Source organism: Acomys minous, assembly GCF_964271855.1.
Source record: "Acomys minous genome assembly, chromosome: 1".
Classification (NCBI taxonomy): Eukaryota; Metazoa; Chordata; class Mammalia; order Rodentia; family Muridae; genus Acomys; species Acomys minous.
In genome coordinates, this window is record NC_140483.1 from 68,949,491 (window position 1) to 68,970,719 (window position 21,229).

General features: G+C 49.2%; 1 long non-coding RNA gene across 1 annotated transcript; it reads right to left on the minus strand.

Annotated features, from left to right (window-relative positions):
* Positions 1-3,295: 3,295 nt before the first annotated feature.
* LOC311598480 lies at positions 3,296-20,973 on the minus strand. The gene is made up of 6 exons (XR_014779547.1): positions 20,723-20,973; positions 19,752-20,079; positions 19,383-19,564; positions 7,651-7,977; positions 7,163-7,339; positions 3,296-3,869 (listed from the first exon to the last, which is right to left on the minus strand). It is a non-coding gene; the product is annotated as an uncharacterized lncRNA (long non-coding RNA).
* Positions 20,974-21,229: the final 256 nt, after the last annotated feature.

The window sequence follows — 21,229 nt, forward strand, 5'->3', positions numbered from 1 at the left end:
AGTGAAGGGAAGAGAGAAAATAAGAAACAGAGAGAGGGAACCATCAAGACTTCACTTTCAAGGGAGTTTGGAATGACTTTTATATATCAAAAAAAAAAAAAATTCTTGCCAGGTGTGGTGGTGCATGCCTTTAATCTCAGCACTTGGGAGGCAGAGGCAGAGAGGCAGGCAGATCGCTGAGTTTGAGGCCAGCCTAGCCTACAAAGGGAGTCTAGGACAGCCAAGGATACCCAGAGAAACACTGTCTCAAAAAACAGAAATAAATAAATAAATAAATGAAATACACCCTTTAAAGGAAGCATTGGCGCGCCCTCTGGGGGTCATAGGAAGAACTACAACACCATCTAAAGATTCCTGTCCAGTGCAACACTCCTGCACTGCAGGAGCAGGAAAAGGTGGAGTGAAAACAGATTCCTGAGCTTTTCAGGCAAATCCTAATCCTAATCTGAGACTCCATCTCTGCTTCTCTGGTTCACCTTTTCCTGCTCTACCCCAATCCTGCAGCAAGCTTTAGTGTTCTTGAAGGCTGTTCCCAACTCCCCCTCACTCCGAAAGAGCCCTCTCCTACCCTATGCACTGTAAGTGTTCCGGCTCCGAGGGGAAAGGCTTTCCCAATGGATGCATTGCAACTCTGAGGGGCAGGTACAGTTCCGAAGGGGGAGGTTTCCCCAGTGCAAGTGTTACAGCTCTGAAAAGAAAGGCATCCTGGAAGTCAGGAGCCAAGGAACGCCACAAAGTCACGCCACACAACAGACCTCACACGAGAGACTTACTAGGAGGGGAAAACTCAGGAGCATGGCTGCCTCTGCTCGGGCAAGAAGCAGCAGAGAACTGAGCAGGAGGAAAGCTTTATAGAGGCCTTCTTTGGGGATGGAGCTTTCCAAGGTGGCCTGCACTTGGTGAGATTTTGTGGTCTCACCTTGGGCTTTTCTTTTCTTTTTTTCCTGTAGGGCAGAGGTGGCTGTTATGGTAGTTAGTCTGGGGTTGGGGCCAGGCCACTTTCACATTGAGAGGTTTACACACACCCATAGATACTTTATTATTACTGAGCTCTAAATACCAAAGTGCAATTAGCACAGAGGACCACTCCATCCTTAAAGAACCAGCCAGCTTGAGGCTCTTCTCTACACCTGCACCCTCAGACATCAGACATAAATCCTTAGAAAATATATGTTGGATGGGTGGATGGATGGATAGGTGGGTGGGGGGATGTATGTATGTATGTATGTATGTATGTATGTATGATGGATGGGTAGATGGGTGGATAGGTGAATGGATGGATGGATGAGGGGATGGATGGATGAGTGGATAGGTGGATGGATTAGAAATTCCACCTCCTTCTTTCCTTCCTCAGTTCTGTTTCTTTCAAACGACGCCTGCTCCTGACTTAAGAAGCCCAGAATAGTGACACGGTTCAGTTAGCAGAATGCCAGTCTAAGTGTGTGTTCTCCTGAATAATTACATGAAACTTCATATGCTAGGCTGGGAATCAGAAACTAAAGCTCACTGCCTGCTTTTATAAATAAGGCTTTATTAGCACATAGACATACATACCCTTGCATGCTACCTATGGCTGCTCTGGTGCCGCAACAGCAGTGATACATAGTTAGAACAGAGATCTAAAAGGAAGCATGAGGGCGGAGGGTGTGGCTCAGTTGGTAGCGTGCTGGCCTAGCACGCATGAAGCTGTGGGTCTCGCCCTTAGCACCACATAAACTGGATATAGTGCCATGGGACACCTACACTCCCAGCACTGGGGAGGTGGGGACAGGAGAATCAGAAGCCTCCGAACAAAACAGAATCAGGTTAGCATGTAGTTCACTGGCAGAACACTTGCATACAGTCCTGGTTCTGTCATCAGCACCAGAGAAAAGAAAGAACGGAAACTTAGAAGACTAGGAACAAACAGTCACTGTGTTCTGGAGTATAAAGAGAACACAGCAAGGTGGCCCAGGGGATAAAGGGCCCTGCTCCCAAGCCTGACTCACCCAAACCAATCCCTCAGACCCACATAAGGGGAGAACTGACCCCTTGTGTGTATGCCCACACTCACACACAAGAAATAAATGTTCTACATATATGTACCCTCACCCCCCCCCCCAACAAGAAATAAGGTCAGAAGCAAGCCGCCAGCATCTCAGGATGAGTAAGTCTCGGAGAGAAAACCATTAGGACATCTGCGGAAAGGGATGGGGCGGGGCTAAACAGGTTTCCCCTTTCCTGCCTCTGGCCGCCCAGCTGGGCCTAAGGGAAGTCTGAAGATCGCTACTGAGAATAGGATGGAGGATTCAGGCCTGACAGCTCCAAGGTCCGAGATGAGGGGGTACAGAGCTTCCTGGGGAGCCAGCCTAGTCTGGTGAAGAGGCTGGAAAAGGACTCTGAGGAGAAGCAGCCACGGGAACGCGAAGCCAGGGCTGAGAGCGAGGCACCTGGCTGCAAACAGGCCGGTCAACAAGGACAGGGGTGAGGTGAGCAGGCCAGAGCCTCGGCTTTCTCCATTTCCCCTTCCTGTCAGCCAGCTGTTCCGCCCTCTGAGGTTTAGGGTTTAATCCTGACTACAGAGGCAGCTTCCAGGATCTGTGGAGGACTGGGAAAGCCCCGTGTGTCACCCTCTTCTCCTGCCCCTCTTGCTAAGGAGAGGTGAGGGAGAAAGGGTTCTGACTCTGTTAAAGCTATTTCTAGAAATCCCTCTTAAACCAAAGGATGCCAGAGCGCCATTATTGGTCTAGTCCTCCATCCTACGTCATAGGTACCTACTCTCAGCAAGCCTGAGGGCCCTCGAGCCAGCATGACCCGCGCTGCGCTTTGGACTCATGGCCACTAGAGGGCTCGCGTTCGCCTTGGTTACCCAGTCGCTTCACCAGTGATCTTCCAAATACTGCTCTATCATTTGATCTAATTTGTGAACACGCATGTCCAACACCACCCAAGCGTTCACTATCCCCATGCGCGTGCACAGTAAAGTCAAAGGGAGTCATTCCTTAATGTGTTACACAGAGCAGAGATGACCTCTGAGCTTCTGAACTCTGGGCGCTTCTCTCGGCTACGAACGGTGAACTATTAGTGATTGTCTATTGCTGTGTCCGATGGTTTCATTTCACGGTGACCAAGTACCAACAACAACAAATGAGGACGACTTAGTTTGGGCTCATGGTATCAGAGGTCTCAGTAAGTCAAGGCAGAAAGCGGGGACAGAACACAACAGCTCACATTATGGCGACAGAGAGCAGAGGAAAATAAAAATAAATAAATAAAATAAAATAAAGGAAGGAGCCAGTGCAAGATACAGCACCCAACGTCATATTTCCTGTCTCACTACTTACTAATAGTGCCACTATCAGTGCATCAACCCATTTAGATCAGAGTTCTCAAGATCCAGTGACTTCCCTGAAGCCTATCTGTGGGCTCCCAAATCCCGACAGAAGCCTGTAAAGGACATTCCATATTCAAACCATTGCAGCTCTCTCCGAGATCCGTTTAGTCACACGGATACGGCAGGTCACAGGCAGGTCACGTGGACAGGTGAGGTTTCCTCAGTTCTCTCCTGATACTCGCAGTGTTAAGTCATTTGTCTGGGAAATCCTTAGGCTAGGGCAAACCTGGCCCCCTCAGCTCACATCTGAGAGACTTCTGGCCAGGTCTGTCTGACAGCGTAACTTCCATCCTTTCCACCATGAAACTGTGGCTTTCCCAAGTTGGTAACTAGAATGGCCTCGTTTGTAAGATGCCGTGGCTAATCTCAACTGCCAATGTGATCAACGCTATAACCACCTGAGAAATGCTTTTCTGGACATGCTTGTTTCTGGTTGTCTTGCTTTGGTCAACTGAGGTAGGAAGATCTGCCCACTGTGGTGACACAATTCCTTGGGCTGTAAAAAGAGGGAAACAAACAGAATGTTAACCTCTCTTTGCTACTGCCAGGACTGTAGGGCAGCTATTATGACAAGTACTTTACAAATATATTTATATGCATATATGCATATATATTATATATATATATGCATGTCCAATTCTTAGTATGACCAAATTCAAGATTGTTATTTCATGAATGAGAAAAAAAGACCAAGGCAGAAAGAGCTTTGTGGGTTTCCTGGGTCACACATAGACTTCAGAGTAGAACACTCTCACTGTTCTTGGTCCACTGTTCTACCCCCAGAGAGTGTCCATGTGGCCCAAACCCACAGGCTGAGCTTCACCTGGGAAGTTGGTCAAAGGCATATTCTCTAGTGTCAGCCCAGCCCTTTGGAACCCAACACAGTGGGACTGGGTCTGCTGATGTGGGGGTTTTGTTGTTTTTAAGATACACTATTTTTTATTATACGTGTGTGCATATGAGTTTGTACACGAGGGCAGGTGACCATGGAGGGCAGAGGTGTTAGATCCTCTGGATCCAGAGTCACTTGTATATATATTATAATGTGCTTTTGTTTTAATCCCAGATGTGGATTCCAGCAGCAACTTTGGTGGAATTGCTGGTCTGCTGAAATCCTGCTGACTACACCAGGGACTGAAATCCTTAAGGTTTCATTGTAGTGTTTTTTAATATCCTTTTCTGATAGTTTGTGTTAGTTGGGTTGTTAGGGAGGTAGGCTATAATAAGTTTACTAAGTTCATAATAAAATATAACTGATAAGAAAATTGAGCCTACAGAGAAGGGTGGAAGAAAGACAAACCCCCAAAGTAGCCAAGTAGCCAACGCCAGCCACATTGTGCCCTCTCTGGGTCTCTATCTCGCAGCACTCAACATGAGCATGGAGGCAAAGCTCTGTGCTGCTGCTCTCTGCAGCCTGGGGAATTGCCGTAATCTTTTACAAACCTTCCCTCAGATAAAGCTGGGTGCTTGGCTTTGATGAAGAAAAGGATTTCAGAGTGAGCAAAGTATAAAGCAGAGCTGGAGTTTATTAAAAAATAGAAAGAAAAAAATAGAAAGAAGGGCGTCAGGGACGGCTCAGTTAGTAAAGTGTTTGCTGCACATATATCTACAAGTTAGTATCTGAGGCATCTGCTGCTGCTGCTGCTGCTGCATGAGGGAAAAGGAGACAAGGGGCTTGTGGCTAACCAGCCTAGCCAATCAGCAAGCTCACTGGGGCTTGTGGTTAACCAGCCTAGCCAATCAGCAAGCACCAGTTTCAGCAAGCGTCCCTGTCTCAAAAACTTAGGGTTGAAACATAATTAAGGAAGATACCTTACATCAACCTTTGGCCTCCGTACTCACATGTGCACACAGGCCACACATATGTGCATGCACGTGCGCGCGCACACACACACACACACACACACACACACACACACACGAGACAGACCAAAAGAAAAGAGAAAAGGCAAGGCACCAAGGAAGGGAATAAGGCACCCCAGGAGTATAGGTGTAGATGTCTCAGAGCCACAGTTAAGTGTCTTAGTTGTGACAGTATACAGGACTTTGGAAATGTTTATAATTCCATTGCTGACTGGATTCTAATGGGCCCTCCTCGCCTCTGTTACTATTCCCTTGATAATTGAGGCTACAGGGTGGCTCCAGAGGTGATAAGGCAAACCAAGAGTCACCCGGCTGCACACGGGGCTTAGGACATATTTGCCACTGTGTACAAGAGTGCCAGTGGGTGTCCTAGAACACTGCAGCTTCACAGATGGGAAGGGAACAGGCCTGAAGCAAATGCCAGTTGTGTTGGACTCCTCCTTCACAGCGCATGAGTCTTCAACCAGACTCCTTGTGACGGCTCCTCTCCTTCCGTGTTCCCATAACTTGGCTTTTCTAGCCTTTTACGGACGCCATGGAAAGGAGCTGCGCTGCACCTCCCAGACCCCAGGGGCAGAGGGATAGAGAAAAGTGGCAGAAGAGATAAGACAGGGGCAATGTGTTCGGAACTGAGACAGAACCTGTGTGCGGAGCCAAAGGTTTCTGGTTTATGACCCCTCGGGCTACACTGCACTCTATACAGGAGCCTTCCAGGACTTTCCACTCAGCATATGAAAGAGGGACCCAGAGACTAAAGCTGAAGACAGCTGAGGCATATTCCCTCCTCCTTTCCAGGTGTTTTAATGCTATTCATTCATTCATTCATTCATTCATTCATTCATTGTTTCCATTCATTCATTCACAGAGCCCCTACTGAACACTGCTGTGTACCACCCTCCCAGTCCAGTGCTGGGTCACAAAAATTAACAGTGGGATTCGGTGCTTTTAATACAGTCTCTCCCATTCCTTTAGGCATCTCCTAAACTTCCTCTTGTCAGGGTCTCCAGCCTCCAGCTACAAGGGATCAAGACTAAAGCAAGACAGCAAGAAGCAGGAGCCTGGGTTGTCAGCTACGAGGTGCATGGAGAAGTAGGATCAGCAGATAGATGTAGGCTCAGTTTTCTTAACCAATATATTTTATTATAACCTATTAACCGAGCGTACGGCACTTATAAGCCGACTAACCAAAACAATAGGAAGAGAGGATTAAGGAACACAATAACAAAACCGTAAGGATATCAGTTCCGAGGGACGATTCTCCTGGCATACTCAGCAGGATTTCTTCTGGAACCTGGAGTAACCAGAACCCGGAACCGCAGCAGGAGCCCAGAGCCTCGAAGCCTTCCCTCAAGCGATTCTCTCTAGGAGCCTCTTGAAGTGGAGCGATGAACAGCCAAAACTATCCCAAGTCTCCAAAAGGCCCCACCTCCAGTTCTGGGCTCATTTATATATCTCCTCCCGGAGTCTGTTCACGGGATCTTTTCAGCTGGCAACAATCAAGCTCCCGCACGAGGTGGTTGGTCTTCTAGTGGACTAACCTCCCCTGTTCTCTCACAAGACCATCCCAATCCCATACTTGGGATTGTAACGAAAACAGGTTTCTCTCTCTTTCAGATAGACCGTGTGGTACAAGAGCAGGCTTAGCTTGTGGAGGAGAGGCCACCAGACCTCACGAGTCTCAGAGCCCAACCGTGCAGCTCGTTAGGCTGTAGATGGGAGAGGAGGAGGGGGGAGGGAGATGAACCAACACTTCACTGGATCCTAGGGTGCGACACCATCAGATGGGGTCTGACAGAACGTGGCCACCCTGATGAAGATCCAGGAATCATCTATAGAGTGTCCTGTGTGTGATGGCTACTGTACATCATGTTTCAAAACCCAATTTCTTAAATCTGTAAGTTACAATCCCATATGGGGCTCACTTACCTGAATGTAGAGTTAACAGAATGCGTTTCTGAACATAACCAAAAATTGATTCAAAAGCAAATATGTACCAGATCCAAGGTGTTCTAGTAGTCTCTCTCATGTTTCACCCCGTGACTTCACTGCAGCCTTGGTTCTGAACACATATTCATGTGCAGGGGCACCCATACATGCATGTAACTGTAACACACACACAACAGAGGGGGGGGGATAACATCAAATGACAATGCAGAAAAATTTAGTTCAACATTGGCTTAACCTCTGCATTCTAAAAGACATTTTGTTTGGGGGAACTCTCAAGTATTTGTCCTTAGTCCCCACCCCCGTACCCACCCCACACCACCCCACATACCCACAATAAAAGACTTCTTTAAAAAGGAAAATTTACAGCCATCCCCAAAATACAGGAATTTGTAGGTCTTGATATTGGTACTGGGTGTGGAGCCTAGGACCTCACAGAGCCCCACGAGTGCCCTCCCCCTGAGCCTTACCCCAGTGCCCGGCTGGCTCTCTCAGTTGACTTTTCTGTATCTGTGCCTTCCCTGGAGTAGGAACGATGGTCACAATCCTTGTCCTTTGTCTCCTTTCACACGAGGCCATCTTCTACAGGGCCCAGTGTTACTACAGACCGAGGCTGTGGCAAGATGGCGTGCCAATACCATTTGACTTTCAGGAAGTCTTTTGGCCTGATGGCTTTTCAACCAATAGAGGGGACCAGGACAGCAGATGAAATGGCAGTTTGTCTCTGTGCAGGTAAATATGCCACTCAGCCTTGGGCATAGGGACAAAAGTACACATGCAAGAAGTAGCTGAAGCCCCTGTGCCAAAATATAAATGGAATCTATCGTTAGTGGTGATGTGGCCTCTGTGGGCCAGAGATCCCCGTGGAAGGCAAATGTACCTTCAAATAGTAAGCTGTTTCTTGACCAGAGTCCCCACCTCCTGGTGCAGTCCCTTCAAGCTGCCACTTGGCTCAGCTGGGTCTCCCTCCCAGTTTCTAACTCAGAAAGGCTAAGGGGGTTCATTTCTTCTGTTCTGTGTCATACGCATGCGTGCGCGCACACGCGCACTCATGCACGGTGTGCTGATTGGAGCCTACAAATGTGTTTAAACTCCTTGGTCCTTTGGGCTTTCTGACTCTTCGCAAAGCTTCCTTCCTGCCTGTCGCCATGTGGCGACCTCTGTGCTGGCTTACGGTCTTCCTTCTCTGGGAAGCTGTGGCATGCAGCTTATCTGCCCTGTGGTTTTTCTTTGAACTCTACCAAATTGCCATGGAGATCCCATTTGAATCTGTTCTTAGTTTTGATTTCATTAGTGAGACTAAGAGCCTAAGAGGAAACCCTGACTCCCCCCCCCCCTGCCCCCCCCCCCCCCCCCCGTGTCACATGGCAGCTCCACCAGGACTCCCAAGATTCTGGTAGCACTTACATGCCTTTTAGTTCCTTAACCCGCCAGCAAAAATGAACTGCTCCAACACCCGCAGAAAGCATCAAAATGGTGTGATGCTGCTTTCCTATGCACACAGGATGAGGTGAGGGCGGCGCAATGTGCAGCAGTAACCACGCGGTATTTGTTATAGCAATAGAGAGCTACCAAGACACATACTGTCTGGGTCTGATCTCTATTGCTGTGATAAAACATGTAGCAAAACCAGCTTGGGGAAAAAAAGGGTTGGTGTGGCTTATAGCTTACAGTCCATCCTCAAGGGAAGTCAGGATCGGAACTCAAACGTCGACCCCTGAAGAGAGAGGCTATGGAAGAATGCTGCTTACGGACAACCACTCAACACACACGTTTCCACAGAGAATGCAAATGCTCCTGGAAGAAGAAAAGAGAGAACAGCAGGCCAGCTCATTTCACTGTGTGTCTGTCGGGGTGGGGGCTGGGGTGGGAGTGGTGGTGATTATCTCCGGTTGTGTCAGTCATCCTGAAAATGATGTGGCTTTGATCTTCATTAGAGCTTACAGAGTCCATTGTCCGTGTGAATATTATCTGAACTCATTCCTGTCATTGAACATGTATGTTTTACACCCACAGAAAAATATGAGAGAGATGTATGAATCTTAATGGACTTTTTTCTTTTTCTTTTTCTTTTTTTCTTCTTCTTTTTTTTGTGTGTGTAGGGGCACATGCATGTGTGTTCATGTGGAGGGTCACCATGAATAATCCTTCACAGTTCTCCCTTATGCACGAATGAAGGCTCTCTCAATCAAACCCAGAGCTCACTGATGTGGCTAGTCTCTCTAGACTTCCTCTGGGGATCCCCTGGGGATGCAGATAGCATCAGTGTGGGAAGAGGATGACCCCAAGGAGTAAGGGAGATAAGGCTGGGTAATCATTTGTCCTTACCACAGAACTGGGCTTCTGAGCCATGCACGCCTGAGAGCACGTGTCAACCCAGTGTGCCTAAAGCAGAACAGTTTGAATTAAAGACCAACCTGGCAATTTAGTGGCATCTAGACGTAAAGGATGGAGAGGCTGAAGATCTAGTGCACTGGTCGGGGTTTGATCGCTAGCACGGCCGGGAGAGCGACACCAGGCCAGCAACCAGGGGCATAGGCAGAGCCTGTGGTAAGACTGCTGGCCTCTCAAGGCAGGACTCGTCTATGATAAAGAAGTGACCCTCAAGTTCCTAAATAGTCTAGTTTTTTTTTTAAGAGAAGTTTAAAATGCAGAGTGGAGTATTAAACCCTATGTTTGCATTGCTAAGTTTTTGGACTTGCGTTAAATACACTTTGTGGCTAGGGGTGGTGGTGCACACCTGTAGTCCCGGCTACTCAGGGGGCCGTGGGAGGATGATTTTTTTGAGCTAGGAGTTTGAGGCAAACTTGAGCAACACTAAATTAATTAATTAATTCCATCACTATGCAAACCTAGAGGAGTGACAGAGACAGAGTAAAGACAGACGACAGAGACAACAGACAGACAGACCGTGCAGGCTTATGGGGTGCTAGGGATATAGTTCAGCTGGGAGAGTGTCGCCTGCGTACATGAAGACGTGGCCTCCATCCTGCGCACTGTATAAAAACAGGAGGGTCAGAGCAACAGAAGCAGAGGCAGATGGATCTCTGTGAGTCTGAGGCCTGCCTGAACTACACAGTGAATTCCAGGATATCCAGGACTACACAGACTTTATTTTAAAACCTATTATATATATTCAGGGACTGGCTCAGTGATGAAAAGCACTGGCTGCTCTTGCAGAGGACCCAGGACATATGGTGTGTCACAGCCACATTTAACTCCCAATTCCAAGGGACCCAACATCTTTTAACCTCCTCAGGCACCAGGCATTCACATGGTGTGCAGACATACATACAAGAAAAACTCTCATACACATATAATACAATTTAAAAATCTGATTTTTACAAAGGACACACACGCATACACATGCACACGTAGTGGGGGCTATAGCTTTAGAGGACTAACTCCTGCCAGCACGGAAGAGGCCATAAGTGTGACACCAACACCTCACACTATACGCACATGCCTGCCCTCGTGTGCCTCCATCCACCCATCTTTACAGAAAGTACAATAATAAGGTCTGAGAATGCATCTCGGTGGTGGAACACTTGCTAATAAAACAAGGGTTTGCTCCCCAGCCCCAGAGGGAAGATAATTATAAGAGAAGAAGGTAGGCAGCGAGCCCCAGGGATCAAAACACCCAGTCCAAGGTCCGGAGGCTGCCCCACCCTTCCAGGGACACCTCCCCAAGTGAAGTCTCTGGAAAGCCCTCGCCTCTCCCTCATAGGCTGTTGGACAGACCCAGCCTGCTTTCCCTGTAAGGTGCAGTTGTAACAGTCTGGGTAGGGATCTGGCCCAGGTGTCCTCAGAACCCAGACAAGGCTCTGCCCAGGCTATTGCACTTCCCCCCAGTCAACCAACACACTGTTCTCATGAGCCAACTCTTGCTTCCTGGTTTTGCTTTTCTGGGCCCTTTGTCCCTTCGGGGATCCTGGTAAGGGAAGAATGCTGACACATTCCTGGAAGTGATGAGCTGGCAGTCCACTTTATAGGATAACCCTGGGACATTTGTTTATTGCCCCGTTCCCCCTACCCCACCCCCAGGATACAGGGTGTTTCAGAATGTTCTGACAAGGTAAGTGTTCTAAGTCTGGGGGGAAGGGGGAGGGGGCAGGGGGAAAGGGGGGGCCTGTGTCAGTGTGTGGAGTACTTGCCGTGCAATCATAAGGACTGGAGTTTGAGGCCCAGACCCTGTTAGAAAGCTTGTGACCCCAGGGTTGGAAAGGTGGGAACAGGTGGGTCCCTGGGGCTCACTGGCCAGCCAGCCTAGCCTAACTAATAAGCTGAAAGGCAAGTGGGAGACACTGTCTCAAAGGAAGTGGATAGCATTCCTATGGGTACCTTTGTCTTCCAGCCCTGCCCCCCCCTACACACACACACACACACACACACACACACACACACACACACCAAGTCACACCTGTGGCCCCGCCCTCTGCTGCCTCCTGCTCAGGAAGGAATGCTCTGGCGGGGTGGCTTCCAGCAGCACTAGGGTGCAGTGTGAAGTGTCTATGTTGCAGTAAGACCCCTGCGAGAGAGGAGATCAGAATGCCAGGCTGGAGCTCAAAGGAGCCAAGATAAAGGGCACCAGGAGGCACAGGAGGAGGGGGCGAACCTGACTACAAAGAGCAGGGGTTGGGGGAAGACAACAGGCTGGAGTGTAGAGGAGGGGGGCAGAAGAGGCATGAAGTTGTACACAACCGTCTCCCAGGCCACACACCAAAGGCAGCTGGGAAGAGGCCGGGAGCCCAAGGCCAGGTGGGAGTGAGGCTTAGTAATCCAGACACCTGCAGCTCTCCAAAAGCTCTAGTGAAGGCCTAGAAGACTCGGTGTTCTGGGCCTCAGGCATGTGCCTGCCCCACCTCACCTTGACGCCAGGAGCCCTTGGTTGCCCTTTCCACCTTTGGCTACACAAAATAACTCAGCTTTAAATATCAGCAAATGGTGTATGCCTATAACCAAGCACTCTGGGGTGTTCTACCATGCGCAGTTTATGTGGTGCTGGGACGTTGGAACCCAGGGCTTTGTGCATGCAAGGCAAACATGCTACCAGCTGAGCCCATGTCAGCCCAGTAAATGGCTTATCGAAGGGACTAAATTGGACCTCTCCTTCCCTGCCTTTCTCTTCTTTTCCCTCCTCATCTTTTCTCCCCTTACAACTCTGAGATGGTCTCCTCCTCCTATTCATCCTCTTGCCTCAGACTCCCAAGTGCTTAGATTAACACTCCCCACCCCTGGCTATTTTGGGCACCACAGTCATGATGTTCCACTAAAGTATAGCAGGGGGTGTCTTCAGAGAATTTCTGTTGATGCACCCCACTTCTTAAAGAGGAGCCCTGAGCCCAGATTACCGCCCTCCCCCCGACTAACCCTCAGTAGATTCAGCTCTCTCATCTAAGGCACCTGGGGGACAAGACCATCAGACACTGAATGTCCCAGGCAGTGGGATGGCCAAGAGCATAAGGTCCCTAACACAGGATGGAAGGCACTGTCTCCTGGGGCCCTGACATCATCAGAAGTCACATGCCATTGGACAGAACTCCCGGGGGGCGGGGGGGGGGAAGCATTTGTCCAGAACACATTTGCTGTTTGGTCTACCAGCAAGCCTTGCTCATAGGTTCTACTCCAGGGGCACCTGACACAGGACAGCGACAGAGGGACAAAGTTCCATCACTCAGGAGCTTGGTGTGTTTAGAGAGGGCAAAAGAAAGTGTTGTGCTGTGCTCCTGTGATCCCGGCTGGTTAGGAGGCTGAGGCAGGAGGACAGAGAATTTGAGGCCAGCCTGGGCTACATGGGAACAGGAAGAGAGGGAGAAGGAGGAGGAAGAGGCATGAGAACGGAAAAGAAGGGGAAGAGAAGGAAGGGGAAGGGAAATAAGAGGAAGAGAGGAGGAAGAGGGGGATGGGAGAAGGGAACCATGGGAAAGAGAGGGACGGGGAGGGAAAGAATAGGGCAAGGAAAAGAAATATTCAGTATTAAACTGTGGTCAAGATAAACAGAGGTGGCTGGGGTGTAGCTCAGTGGTGAGTACCTTCTTAGTATGTACAAGACACAGTGTCCTGGGCTTGATACACACACATACACACACACACAAACACACACATACCACACCACACACACACACACACACCACATCACACCACAAATACACCATACACAGACCACAAACACACCACACACACATACACACACCACAAACACATAAACACACACACCACACACCAAACACAGACTTACACACACAGACACAACACACCACAGATATACACAACACACAAATACACACACCAAACACAGACTTACATTCACAGACACATACACCACACATATACACACCACACACACACACACCACACCACACCACAAATACATTCACACAGCACAAACGCACAAATGCACACACCACACACAAAACACAGGCTTACACACACACCACATGCATAGACACATACACCACACATATACAGAACACACACACACACACACACACACTGAAATACAAAGACAATAGAGTAGCAAGTTTGGGAGGTGGCAAGGAGGCCCCCACAGATGTCCAAGGACAGCCAATCACACCGTCAGTCCAAAGCCTCTAAGAGTAGGCAGAGCTCTGTCCAGGGTCTGCTCAGACAGGTACATCTGGAGTCTTGAACATGAGGAACAGGGGCCCGAGATGGACAGATGGCCGAGGGAAAGGTCCCTCCAACCTTGAGGGCCTTGGCGAAAGGGTCATGAAGATGCCCTAGAATGAAGGTGCAGCACAGGTACCCATGTTAGAGATGAGGGCCCTGCAGTGGGCAGAGGCTGGGCAGCTGCAAGGCCAGGGAGGAGAGGGCAAGAGAAAGAAAATATGGGGCTAGATTGGTTGTCTCAGTTAGGGTCGCTGTTACTGTGATAAACACCATGACCAAAAGCAACTTGGGAAGGAAAGAGGAACTCACAGTTCCGTTTAACAGTTCATCATCAAAATCAGTGAGGGCAGAGAAGTGGGCTTGGAACCCGGAAGCAGCTGAGTCAGAGGCCATGGAGGGATGCTGCTTGCTCTCCTGAGCATACTCAACCCTGCTTATGGTTCCCAGGACCACCAGCTCAGGGGTGGCCCCACCTGCAAGGGGCTGAGCCCTCCCCCATCAAGCCCTAAATAGGAAAATGCCCTACAGACTTGTCTACAGCAGAGGCAGCAGAGGCGTTCTTTCCACTGAGGCTCCCTTCCCTCTGATGACTCCAGCCTGTGTCAAGTTGACATAAAACTCGCCAGCACAATTGGAGAGGCTGAAACCAGAATAGAAATGAAAGGGAGAAGATACTTCGAAGGATCATTTCTATAATTCAGGGTGTGTGTGTCTCTGTGTGTGTGTGTGTGTGTGTGTGTGTGTGTGTGTGTGTGTGTATGCATGTGTACATGTATGAGTGTGTATCTAAGTGCGTGCATGTGTTATGTGCAATCAAGAAACCAGAGGACACCTCTTGTTTTCCTACATCACTCCCCGCCCCAACTTTTAAAAATTATTTTAAACTAAAATATAACTGAGTCACTTTCTCCTTTTCTTCCCTTCTAACCCCCCCCACCCCCAACTTGTTCCACTTGTGAATCGTGGCCTCTTTTCTTTGCATTGTTACATGTATTCACCTCAATATATAGTGTTGCTCATATGTGTATGATCTCAGGGCTGACTATCCAATTTGGTATTAAATAACCAATCAGGACTCTCATCCCTAGGGAAGACCGTCGGCATTCCTTGGCTGCCTCTACTTCTTTGTCTATAGATGGGGCCCCATGAGACTTCTTTCTTCCTTCTCAGCATGTCTATTGGTGTTGTATTTCTTCAGGTCTTATTTAGACAGCCATGCTGTTAACGGATAACGAGTGAAGCATCCCTGTCATTTCTAGGAGACACAGTCTCACACCAGGTCCTCTGGCTCTGTCCACAGCCCCGTCCATGTTGTTGCTGAGCCTTGGATGCAGGAGTTGTGTGGTAGGTGGCTGTGTTGGGGGCTGGGCAACCCATCATCACTTGTTTTCTGCACTTCGGTTGTGGTTTTCTATTGTAAAGAGAAGCATCTTTGATGAGCAGTGAGAGCGACTTTCACCTGCGGGTAGTAAGCTTTTTTATGTAGCTGCTGAGGATCTGAACCCTGGTCCTCACCTCAAACAGGCAAGCACCATTGCCCACTGAGCAGGCTCCCCAGCCTGGGAGAATTGGCCTGACTTTTTCTTCTCCCCCTTGCTGTTTACTTGAATGTGTTCCCTGGCCAGCACAGTGTTGCATACGTGGTAACTGAGTGATTGATCCACTTATTCAATTAATGCTTATTGGGTAATCACTGAGTGCCTTGCTCTGTTACAGCCCAGCCAAGTCCCTGAGCACTCGGAGCTGTGAAAAGTCCTAATTGTCAATCCGAGACACTCAGAGGCCTGAGGCAGAAAGATCCACTGATGGAACTCATGAGCCCCAGACCAACCAGGGCAGCACAGGGAGATGTGGTCTCTAAAGTACAATTTGTCTTGTGTGTGTGTGTGCGTTCCTGTGACTGTGTGTGTATATAGAGGACCACCTCAGATCTTATTCCTCAGGGGCTATCCAGTTTGTTGATGTTGATGGTGGTGGTGGTGGTGGTGGTGGTGTGTGTGTGTGTGTGTGTGTGTGTGTGTGTGTGTGGGCATGTGTGTGTATGTCTGTGTATGGTGTGAATGTGTGTGTTAGGGTTGCACTCACGTGACAGTGTGGATGTCAGAGGACTACTTCACAGAGGCTATTCTTTTTTCTTTTTTTTCTTTTTTTTTTGGGGGGGTTTTTGAGACAGGGTTTCTCTGTGTAGCCTTGGCTATCCTGGACTCGCTTTGTAGACCAGGCTGGCCTCGAACTCACAGCGATCCACCTGCCTCTGCCTCCTGAGTGCAGGGATTAAAGGCGTGCGCCACCATGCCCGGCTTCTTTTTAAAAAATTATTTATTCATTTTCATGTGCATTGGTGTTTTGCCTGCATATATGTCTGTGTGAAGGTGTCAGATCCCCTGGAACTGGAGTATACAGATAGTTGTGGGTGCTGGGAATTGAACCTGGGGCCTCTGGAAGGGCAGTCAGTGCTCTTAACCTCTGACCCATCTCTCCAGCCCAGCCAGAGGAGGCTATTCTTCCCTTCAACCTTCATATGGGTTCTGGGAATTGAACTCAGGCAGGCAGGCAGTCTTGCAAGTCAAGTAAATGCTTTACCCACTGAGCCATCTTGACAGCTGTGCCGCCACCCCCCAGCCCCCCACCCTGCCCTCACCATGTGTGTCCTGGGTTTGGGGTTTGGGGGTTGTTTGGTTTGTTTGTTTGCTGTTTTATCTTTCACTGGCCTGGAGAGCTCTGCTTAGGCTAGACTGACTGGCCGCCAAGCCCCCAGGATCTCTCAGTTCTTGGAATTACAAAACCTGAGGTCCTCATGCTCCCAAGGCAAGCACCTTCCTGACTGAGGCGTCTCCCAGCCTTAATTAACTGTTCAAGTTGCAGGTCATCCACCCGCAAGGAGCCTGTTATCTGCCTTCTGAGAAATAATGATTAGAGAAACAGCGGCCAACTTCCGTAGGCCTGATAATGAGGCTTCTCCCAGAGTTAATCCTTTCACATAAAAGGTAGCCTGCAGTAGTCTGATGCTAAATTGATACCAGTATTTTTCTACTGTCTCCATCTTACAAGGAAAAGAAACTTTGGAATTACCGATCTGCCTTTTTGGTTCAAGCTTCTGTTTTCTTTAAGCCCCCTTTCCGCCTACATGACCAACCTCCCTTGCTCAGCTTAAGTGGAAGGCCAGGTCCTCTCTTCTGGGATGCGTGTCCTGATTGGTGTACTTTTGTTCCTGGGCAGAGTTGACACTGTGAGGGGAGAGGGGGTGTGAGATGGAAGGGGGAAGGGAAGGGAGGGCCCTGTTGTAGGTGGGTCTTGTCTTTTCTCAGGGGGCACCTGAGCCTGGAACTCAGCAGATGAGCAGTGTCTTGGATGGTCCTAGCTTTCTTTCCTTTCCTTTTCTTTTCTTTTCCCTTCCTCTCTTACATTTTACTTATTTTATGTGTTTGTTTATATGTATGTGTGTGCATGCATGTGAGTTTGTGTGTTCACCTGGCATGTGTGCACCCACATGCTTTAGCCAGATAACTTGTAGGGGTCAGTTCTTTCCTTCCATCATGGAGGGGGGGCAGGAATCAAACTCAGGCCATAAGACTTGGCAGCCAATGTTTTAGCCTGATAAACCATCTCACTGGATCTCTCCCTCCCTCCCTCCCTCCCTTCCTCCCTCCCTCCCTCCCTCCCTTTCTTTTTTGCTAGCTCCCTGTCTTTGTGTGGTATATGGGTTGGTGTGTGTGTGTGTGTGTGTGTGTGTGTGTGTGTGTGTGTGTATGTGTGAGAGAGAGACAGAGAAACAGAAACACAGAGACACAGAAACAGAGGTTGAGACAGATATCTACACACACACACACACATACACACACACACACACACACACACACACACACACACACACACACACCCCACACGGCAGAGCAGGGGTTGGGGGAAGGGTAGGCACTTTGTAGTCCTTTGAGGCATGGTCTTCCACTGTCCTGGAACTCACTGAGTTGGCTAGGCAGAAAGGGTGGGTTCCTGCCTTGCTGGTACTGGGATGACAAGTGGGTCATAGTTCCTACGTGCTTTATGTGGGTTCTGGGTATTAAACTCATGTCCTTGGGCCTGCAAAGCAAGTATTTCTACTAACAGAACCATCTTCCCAGCCCTCTGAATCTTTGTATTTGTGGTGCTGGCAATGGAACCCAGGGGCTTGCACGCATGTGTGTCTATGATAGGCAAGCTCGTCCCCACTGAGCTGCACTCCTTGCTCAGATACGATGTCTTAAAGAAGAGCATTCTTGGCAGAAGGCATGTGTATAAAGACCAGTCTATGTATGGGAGAGTGCTTATGGACCAACTAACGAAGTTAACGCCTATTGAATGACTAACCACTATCAGCTCACCTGGGGACTTAACTGTGTCTGGGGCTTATCCCGTGGTGGGACAGGGGGCAAAGAGCGACCAGGTTGATGGGTAGGAGGAGAGGGTAGAGGCTCAACTTGTTAGACCACCTGGAGAAAAGGCCCAGAATGTCAAGGAATAGAGGTTTTGTGCGGTCTCAAAGCTCACCATGCGTGTTCATGCTGTCTCTTGCTCTAATAACCAGGGCCCTGCCTGCCATCCCTGCCCGCCATGGACTCCATCAGAGGGACACTCCCGCTGTTACTGGAGTTATGAGGGTCACAGCCCGGGCCCTGGCAACCCTGACACAAGAGCAAATAAAAAGGTCCAGAGACACCCCCCGCCCTCCCCCCCCACACACACACAAAGTCAGCCTCAGGGACCTGATGTGAAGTTTGGGTTTAAATAGAAATCAAGAGGTGTGCATATAAGCTTTCCTGGAAAGGGGTGATCCTGTCACTGACCCAGCATTGTCTCAGCTTCGCTCTCTCCTGTAGAGAGACCTAACAAGTTGTCAGGTTTTTGTGAAACCTGTTGCCCAGAGAAAAATCTCTGCTCTTGCCGAGGCATTAGCTTTTCCTTCCCTAACGTGGGTTTTCTTGGGAAATTCCAATTCCTTGGGGTCCATGTCTGACAGCCAAAGGGAGAGAGGCACAATGCTTTCCCCCCTATCCCCTCAAAATTTTTTTGAGACAGGGCCTCACTACATAGCCCAGGCTAGCCTGGAATTCACTATGTGAATCTCAGCAGCAGTCAGCCTGCCTCTGCTTAAAGGCACGTGCCACTTCAAGGCACAGAGCTGTCTCTTTGGAATCTTTTTGCTTCTGCTGTGCCACGTGCTGAGGGAGTGTTGTGGGTGCCTCATGCCAAGGGTGCCAGATCTTGGCACAAGTCACACCGAGACTCCAGGCCCTTGTTCCAAGTTCTTTTGGGGGAACTGGACAGACACTTCCTCATTTCTGCTTCTTAGACCTTCTTGCTGACAAGGCGTGCCACTCTAAATTCAACTGATTCCAGACTTTTCTATTCTGCTAAACAACAGCTAAAAGGCACCCTACCCACAGATGTGCATGGCTCATCTAGCAATGGCAGAAGGCACGCGATGGGTACAGATTATGAAACCCGGGCAACTCCTTTTTTGTTTTTTTGTTTTTTGTTTTTTTTTTCTTTTTGAGACAAGGCCTCATGTGACTCACGCTGGCCTTAAACTTACCACACAGCCAAGAATGACTGAGCTTCTGATCCCCCTGCCTCCTCCTCTCACGTGCTGTGATTGCAGGTATCTCTACCATCACGCCTCATCTATGTGGAGCTGGAGATGGAAGCCAGAGCTTCGGGCATGTTAGGCAAGCCCTAACCCTAACCCTTGAACAATAGCTTCAGCAGTTGCTCCTTCTGGAAGTGAAAAAGAGCTGCTCAGGGTTCGCTGGCTTGACTATATTCAAAGCTGCTTGAAGGGACAGCCAACCCTCCCCCCACCCCTCCCCCACCCCTCCCCCCACCCCCCTCCCCCCATGTTGGGGGAGGGGCTAGGTCCTCTTTCTCTCTGTGCTCTTTCCGCTGGAGAGAAATGAATGTCTACCTTCTAGAATCCTGGACTGAGGGGAAACAGGTGGTGCGAACGGAGAGAAGGCCAGTTGGCTGGACTTAGCCAACTGCTCTTGGCCTTAGCTCAGGCCTCTAGCCCGGAGCTGGCAGCACCAGTGTCGCTAACTGCAGGTCTCATCCTGGCGTCTGTGTGTGCCAGCCAGCGTCTCTTTGGAGGAGCTCAGAAGGGGAAGGCAAAAGAAGGCGAGGAAGGACCTCCACAGCCCATCTGCCCGCCTCAGGACTGCCTCTGACGGTGATGGAACCAGATGGATGTGGAAGCAGACGATGCTTGTGCGGTGGTTGTGCCCTCCTGGTTCTCCCTATGCCCGTAGGAAAAACAGGGAGAGCTGCCTGCTAGCCAGAACAAGCTAGATGATTTTTTAAAAAATTTTATTATTATTTTAGTATGTTTCTTTTTTTAAACATATACATTTATATTATTACACATGAATAAAATAAACTACATGCAGCAGGAAGAACCAAGAGACAATCATGAGTTACATAAATGTTGCAGTCATAGTGCTTTGACTATTTGTATTTGTCAAATTTGAAGTAAACATCTTTCCTATCTTGTTGGGTCTAAATTTCTGAATGAAAATCAGTATCTTTAAAGCCATCTAATTTATCCCTTAGTCAGCACCTTGTTTTCCTTTGATCGGGACCCCTCCCACTCCCTTCCTTGCACTGGAGGAAGGCCGTAGTAGTGCTAGCTGAAATTCTTGCCCTCAGACTGGATCTTCCATCCTTTTGGGGGGTGAGAGTATTTTAGTATCACCACCCCTCCCCCTTGCTGAGAAAGGACCCCAGAGCCTTGTGCATGCTAGACCAAGCTCTTTGTCTCTCTCTCTCTCTCTCTCTCTCTCTCTCTCTCTCTCTCTCCTTCCTGGTGTCACCCTCCCCTTCCCCTTCTCTTCCCCCACTCCTCCTTCCCATCGCTCTCCCTCCTCCTCTCGCTGTGATTACAGGGTCTCACTGTGCATCCCAGGCTGTTCTGGAACGCGCCTCTAACTCAGAACAATGCCTCTGCATCAGTCCTTCAAATGCTGGGATTACAGGAATCTGCCACCACATCTGGTCTAATATTTGCTGGCAGTCCCAGAGCGGATCAGGAGACAAGGATGCTGTCACATCCTCCATGAAAGGTAAACTAAGGCAAGTGATAGCTCCAGAAGATTCTGGCCCACTCACACGTCACAAAAGCCTTGCAAGAGCCCAGCCAATCAAACATTGTCTCACTTATTAACCAAGGCTCAGCATTTAAATAGCAGTCCAAAGTCACAAAGCCGGTGTAGAAGCCAGAATCCTGGCGGGATCCGCCACCTTTTGCACCCAGGTGCACCTTCCGGACATTCGGCCCTTCAAGCTTGGACCGGAACCAAATCTCCGGGCCCTCGAGGAATCTGCCTCCAGGCGAAGATCACAAGCTGGGTCACCCGGTACCCCGTCTCTGGGACCCAAGGCGCTGAGTCA